General features: G+C 37.6%; 1 pseudogene; it reads right to left on the bottom strand.

The window, feature by feature from the left end:
* Positions 1-373: 373 nt before the first annotated feature.
* Positions 374-4,000, bottom strand: LOC125618049 (annotated as a pseudogene).
* Between the last annotated feature and the right edge of the window lie 3,623 nt (positions 4,001-7,623).

Below are 7,623 nucleotides of genomic sequence, written 5' to 3'. Positions count from 1 at the left end.
TACCATGTTGCTTACCATCCTCAAGCATTACATTTGAAAGGACTGTGATATCCTTTTTAAGACTCAGTTACAGTACCAGCTACATGGCAACTGGGGCAAGGTTCTCCAGAAGACTGTATTTTGAAACAGCATCCAACATATGGTAAGGAACTTAATATAATTTTCTAAGAGAGTAAGCCTTAGAAAATCAAAAGGGTATAATGGAAAATATACTTAGTGGCTGTCAAACAAGAAATTCCGAGACTGGTTTCCCTTGCCCACCCCATCCTTCTATATGGGAAAAATAGGTACTGAACAATGTTTTTATTCTGTAAAATATGTAACAAAGCATCCTCTCATAGACTCAACTACCACACTATATACACAGGCAGGATTGGTTGGCTGGTTATTATTATTTATTCACTTATTATACTATATTTTTTAGAGCATTTGTACAGTTACAGGAAAAATTGAGCAAAAATACAGAGAACTTCTCACATAACCCTTCACTGGTCCATCCTATCATCGTGCATTAGTGTGGTAATTTGTAATGACTAATGAATCAATATTGATACATTATTCTTAACTAAAGCCAATAGTTTCCTTTAAAGTTCATTCTTTGTGGTTTGCATTCATAGGTACAGACAAGTGTATAATGACATGAATCTACAATTATAGTACCCTACAGAATACTTTCTCTGCCTTAAAAATCACCACCATCCATTTGTTCCTTTCTCCTTCCCTTTGAATCCCTGGTAACCATTCATATTTTTACTTTCTATATAGTTTCCCTTTCCAGAAAGTCATGTCCATAGAATCCTATGGTACAAAATCTTTTCAGATTGGCCTTCTTCAAATAAAAATATGCTTTTAAAGTTACTTCCTGTCTTTTGGAGCTTCATACTTCACCAGTTAAGCTAATTGAGTGGTCTTTTACTGGTACTGAGCCATGGGGGACTTAGGTCTCTCCTTGGGAACAATCCCAGCATTCCTGTGTGTAGACTGCCCAAGATGTGAGATCTCGCCCCTTGCTCTACTAGTGGGACAACTCTAGTAGCTCTGGAGTTGGGCATAACCCATTGAGAACTAGACAGCCCACTCCCCACCTTATTTGGCAAAGAACATTCCATGGAAAACCTTTCAATTTCCCCAACATAAATAAAGCAAACATGGGCTCTCACACCCTCCTTCCAGCATGGAAGCTTGAACCCTAATGCCGAAGAGTTGTCTCATCCCTGCTTTCTAAAATTACTACCTGTGTCTTGTGGTTTCTTTGCCATATTTCTCTTTCTTAGCTTTATTTCACAGCCAGCCTGTTACAGGCAGAGGAAACCCAAATTCCACTGCCTGCATGGGACATGGGCAAGATCATACTTTTTTTCTTTGTCTACATGAGCATCATATCCTTGCTATAATTGCTAATAAGCATTGGGAGGTTTTGGTTGTTGTGTCTTTGGATTTTTTAAGAGAATCTTGTTATCTGAAAACAAAGTCATTTTTTTACTTCTTTCCAAATCTGTGTATCTTTTATCTTCTTGCATTAGAACTTACCTTCCTGTCTTAGGATGTTCAGACAGATTTTGAAAATCTGTGGTGAAAGACATTCTTGCTTTGTCCTCATCTTAGCAGAAAAGTATCTAGTTTTAACACAAAGTACTTCTTGACCAAGTTGAAATTCCCTGTATTCTTACTTTGCTGTGTTTTATCATAACAAATATTAGATTTCATCAAATGCTTTTTCTACACCTATTGCTATGATCAAATTTCATCCCTAATCTCTAATTAGGTTACATTCATTATCAAATTTTGAGTCAGTTTGCATAGTTGAAAAAAATGCAGTTGATCATAATGTATAATTCTTTAAATACACTGTTCAATTTGATTTGCTAATATTTGTTGAGAATTTCTACATTTATGATCATGAAAGATATTGGTCTATGGTTTTCCTTTCTTGATATGTCTTCACCTAACTTTGGTATTACAGTAATGCTAGCCTCATGAAAATGCTCCCTCTGCTTTTACTTTTGGAAAGAGATTATAGAGAACTGGTATAATTTCTACATAAAGTGTGGCAAAATCCACCACTGAACTCATCTGCTCTTTGTATTTTCTGTTTAATTTGCTTATTCAGGTTTATCCTTGTGTGAATTTTGACAGAATATATTTTTAAAATAATTGGTCAATTTCAGTTTAGTTATCAAATTTATGGCCTACATTGCCCTTAAGATTCCTTTATAATCCTTTTACTCTTCATGGATCAGTAATGATGGTACCTCTTTCATGTCTCATATTAGTAATTTGTGTCTTCATTAACTTGACTAGAGGCCTATGAATTCTATTAATCTTTTCCAAAAAAAAATTCAACTTTTGGCTTGTTGATTTTCTTTCACTAATTTTTATTTCTTATTTATTCTGCTTTGAATTTAATATGTTGCTTTTCTTTTCTAGTTTCTGAATTTGGAAGCTTAAATTACTTGCATAAACTTAGATCATTTGCACTGGGCATGGCAGTGCATGCCTGTTATCTCAGCTATTCACAAAAGGATCTCAAGTTCATGGCCAGACTGGGCACTTAAAAGACTCAGTCTCAAAAATAAAAGGACTGGAGATGTGGCTCAGTGGCAGAGTGCCCCTGGGTTCTATTCCCAGTACCCAAAATGTAAGTAAGTAAAAAAGTAAATAAACTTGGATTATATGTATATTCTGATCATATAAGATATTACCTTTGTCAATAGAAACCCCACTCCACCATTTGGACCCTGTTCTAGTGTATTTTTAATATTCACTTAATTTGCAATATTGTTTCCTCTGCTATGTATTTTCAAATGTATACTACATGTGATTTCCAAAGTTTAGCAAGTTCTGATTTATGGGAAGACTTTCCCACATGCAATACACTGACAAGATTTCTCCCATATGAGCCCTGTGATACATTCTGAGAGATCATTTGCATAAAATGATTTCCCATATTCATCATAGGGTTTCTCTCCTGTGTGTTTCTTTGATACAAAATAAATCCTGAATTCCAGCAGAAGAGTTTTTCACATTACATTTATTTTACATTACATTTATAGGACTTTTCTTCTATATGGGTTCTCTGATATAAAATTATAGCAAACTTATAGCAGAAACGTTTTCCACCTTCAGTACATTTATATAATTTCTCCCCTAAGTAAATTCTCTGATGCTAAGTTAGCTGTAATTTCTGGCAGTTTTTCTCACATTTGTTGCATTCCTCAGGTTTCTCTCCTCAATTCGTTCTGTTGTGTTTAGTTAGGTATGATTTGTTGTAAAAAAAAAAATTTCCCATATTCATGACATTCAAATGGTCTCTCTTCTGTATGTGTTCTATAATGTTGAGAGAGGGTTGATTTATGGCTGAAGAATTTGCCACACACAGGACATGCAAAGGGTTTCTCTCCAATGTGAGTTCTCTGACATACTGTGAGGTCTGGCTTTAAGCATAAGTTTTTCTCACATTCAAAAAGTTCTAACCCTGTTTGAACTATCTAATACTTTATGATTCTCACAGTTTCTCCACAAGCATTACATGCATAGGGTTTATCCCCTATATGGGTTCTCCCATGCCAAGTAAGATGTGACTTTGACAACATGATTTCCCACATTCCAGGCACTCAAAGGTTTCTCACCTATGTAAGTTCTCTGATATACTATAAGGTGTGAATGCATAGAGAAGGACTTGCCACATTCATAGGGTTTCAGCCCTGTGTGTGTTCTCTGAAGTTTAGTGAGGTCTGACTTCTGGCACAAGTTTTCCAACATGCAGTATAATGATAGAGTTTTCCCTCTCTATGTGTCCTCCGGTATAGCATAAAGGATTGATTTGTGACTAAAGGCTTTCCCACAGTCATTGCATTCATAGTTTCTCTCCTGTGTAGGATCTCTGATGTTTAGTGAGGTTTGATTTTTCCCAGGAAGTTTTTCCACATTCATTACACTGGAAGTGTTTCTCTCCTGTGTGCACCTTCTGAGGCAATTGTTTTCTTTTACAGCTTGGAATATTTCATTCTCTCCTTAATTTTAGGGTCTGAATTGAGAAGTCAGTGGTAAGCCTTATTGGTGTGTTTCTAAATGTGACCTGATGTTTTTCTTCTAGTTTTTAATATTTTTTCTTTATATGTTAGGCATTTTGATTATGTCTTGGAGTTTTCTTCTGATCCTATTTGGGGTTATGTATGTTGATGTCTATACAATTTATAATATTGGGAAAGATTTCTATGACTATCCCATTGAAAATGTTAATATTTTTAGCCTGTATCTCCATGTTCTCTTCTATTCCATTGACTCTCAAGTTTGATATCTTGCTGTTGTCCTAGAGTTCTTGTATAGTCTGCCCATGGTCTCTTTTTTTCCCTTTAGTACAGACTGAGTATTCAAGTTCATACACACTGTCTTCAAGGTTTGAAATTCGGTCTTCAAGGCTAAAATTCTACTTTCTATGCAATCTAATCTGACGGTGATGCTTTCAAGTGAATTTTTTATTTGATTCATAGTATCATTCATTTCCAAGAGTTCTGATTGGTTTCTTTTTTAATGTTTCTTTACTGAGATGAGTCATCTCCTCTATTTGTTCTCTTAATCCATTCCTTAGATCTTCTTAGTCCATTGAACATTTTAATAATCATTTTTTACAATCTTTCTCTGGAATTTTATCCACTTCTATATTTGTGGGAATCCTTTGTTGGGGAATTGTGAATTTGGGGGGAGATTTGTTTGCCTATTTCTTCATGTTTTCAGAGGTCTTGAACTTGCACAATTGAGATGAATTTCCCTTCCTCTTTTTACATTCACATCCTTTTGTGTGTGGTTATCTTTTTGGTTCTAGTACCTGTTTTTGATATATCAGTAAATGGCCAGGCGTGTAATCTGAGGACCCCCTCTGATTGTTGTTTCTTGGGGCCTGGTTGCTGGTTTGGGTTTTTGCCTCCCCAGTTCTATGTTGTAAAGTAATGTTGAGGTTCAGGTGGGCCTACATAGTGTGTCAGGTGAGATTTGCTATTACTTGGCTCTGCAGTAGGATCTTCGTTCTGTCAAATTTCACTGAAGTGTCCCAAACACTTTGGAGACCCTCAGACGAAAGGAGGAGCTATGAATAGTACTAATGTTAGCGACAGATGTATAGCCTTAAGATGAATGTCTGGTGTCTACTTGGACATGTATAACACTAACTGCCATCTATATAGGATTGGTGGGTTGGCATTTAAAAACGGTATTGATAATTTTAAAAAACCTTTTAATTAGATCAAGCATTAGACAGCAGGTATCTACTACATCGCCCTGTATCAATCACAACATGAACAGGGTAGGAATTACATAAACCATATAATCTCTGAGGGTGCAAACAAATTGGACTGCCTGTTCCCTGCAATGTGGACAGAGTTGAGTGATTTCGTTTGTTTGCTTTTTTCAGGGAGTCATATAAGACTATATAAGGTTATCTGATTTAAAAGTAATATTGCAATGGTTTGAATGTGGTTTTTCCCTCAATGACTCATGTTCTGGAGGCTTAACTATTAATGTAATAGCACTGAGGTGGGGGCCCGCTAAAGAAGATAATTAGGTGATGGGGACATTACCTTCCTGAAAGGATTAATGCTGGTTTTGGAGTAGGTTACTTCTCCAGAGAATGGGCTGTTATTAAAAAGTGAGCCTAACCCTTCCTCATTCTCTTGCTTCCTCTCTCACCATGTGATTTCTTCTGCATGTGGCTCACTGTTCTTGGAGTCAGTCCTGCCATGTGATGTCATCTGCCATATTGTGATGTAGCCTGGGAACCCTTGACAGGTGCCAGGGCCATGCTATTTGGACTTTTTAGCCATCAGAATCAGGGGGTAAATAAGCTTCTTTTCTTATAAAGTACATCAACTCAGGTATTGTGATAGCAACTCAAAATTAACAAAGAGAGAATTGATACTGAGGAGTGGGGTTGTTGCTTTAACAATAACTGAAAATGTGAAAATAGCTTAGAATTCTGCACATGGAATGTTATAAGTTATTCTGGTAAAGGTTCAGAAGACAAGTAGCCTTAGGAAAAGCTAGAACTTCCTGGAGATTGCTTAAGTGGTCATGGCCAGAATGCTGATAGAAATGTCAACAGTAAAGATGATTCTGAGAAGGTCTGAAATGGAAATGAAAAATATTCTACTGTAAGTTGGAGTAAAAGCCATCCTTGTAAACTTCAAAGAATGTGGATGTATTATATCAATGCGCTAGAGCTTTGCTGATGGCTAAACTTAAGAGATAACACAGGTATGATGATGTGAGGGGGAAGAAAAAAAAGAGAGAGAAATGTGTCACATTAGATTGGGTAGAGAGAGGTGATGGGAGGGGAGGGGAGGGGAAGGGGTGATAGGAAGGGCACAAGAATAAAATAGACACTAGTACTGCTGTATGTATGTATGTGGCCGTATAACCAATGAGATCCTGCAACCTGTACACTTGGAAAAATGAGAATTCATACCCCATTTGATTCAAATGTATGATATGTCAAGATCATTATATTGTCATGAGCAACTAATAAAAATAAAATCTTTATATTTTGAAAACAAAAAGAGATAACACAGGGTATCTGACAAAATACATTTGGTGTCCTGTATGTACTACTGCTCATATCCAATGAGATTTACAGTGAGATCTGAGGACAAAGGAAAGTACAGTGAAAATTTTGCAGCCTGGGAATGAGCAAAAATTGACATGTAAGGGTGCAGCAATGCAACTGCTTGCTAAAGAGATTAGCATGGATAAAGGGGTGCCAGGTACTGTGCATTAGGACAATGGGAAAAAAGCCTTAGAGGCATTATTAGAAATATATGAGGTAACCCCTCCCAGACCAGAGAACAAGGAAGGCAGAATGGTTTGCAGGAATGCCCTGGGATGCTTTCCATGTACCCCCTGCCCAGGGTCACTTGGAAATTCTGCTCCTGGAACTCTGCTGCAGCACTTGTCTGCCCCAGCAGTAGCTCAAAAGTCTCAGGTATGGCTCATACTGACACTCTAGACATAACAGGCTGCAAGCTAAATAGCCTTTTATGCTAATTCTGCAGGCAAACAAAATATAATAGCTGTGGGGTTACAGGGGCTCCCACCAAGATTTCAAAGAAAAGCATGGGCACCCAGGGAGAAATCCTTAGCATAATTCTAGTGAAACTGAGAGAGCAGAACCATTACCCTCAGGACCACAAGGGAAAGCCACTGACAACATAGAACCGCAGCATGGTAAAAACACAGGCACCCAACTCCAAACCATAAAAGCAGCCACATGGGCTTGAGATCAGCAAAGCCACATGTGCAGGGCTGCCGAAGACCCTAGGAGTCTACCCCGGCCCCAATGTACACAGGATAATAGACTTGAGAGTCAAAAGAAAATATTCTCTAGTTTCAAGATCTAATTTCTGCCCTGTTTGGTTTCAGACTTGTGTGGGACATATGAACTCACTGTAGTTGATTATTACTCTCTTGGAATAGAAATGCCGCAGTCTGGCTGGGCACAATCAGGAGCCACTTGTCAAAAGAAACTAACTTTATTTTTAGAACCACACACGCCAAACAAAACAGCCTCTCAGGAAAAATCCTCAGAGCCTCAACTGCCACCACCGGCTTTCCACAAGCCTCTCTCTCCCACAC

The sequence above is a fragment of the Marmota marmota genome, unplaced genomic scaffold, assembly GCF_001458135.2.
Source record: "Marmota marmota marmota unplaced genomic scaffold, marMar, whole genome shotgun sequence".
In the NCBI taxonomy this organism is placed as follows: domain Eukaryota; kingdom Metazoa; phylum Chordata; class Mammalia; order Rodentia; family Sciuridae; genus Marmota; species Marmota marmota.
This window is presented reverse-complemented; position numbering and strand designations above follow the sequence as displayed.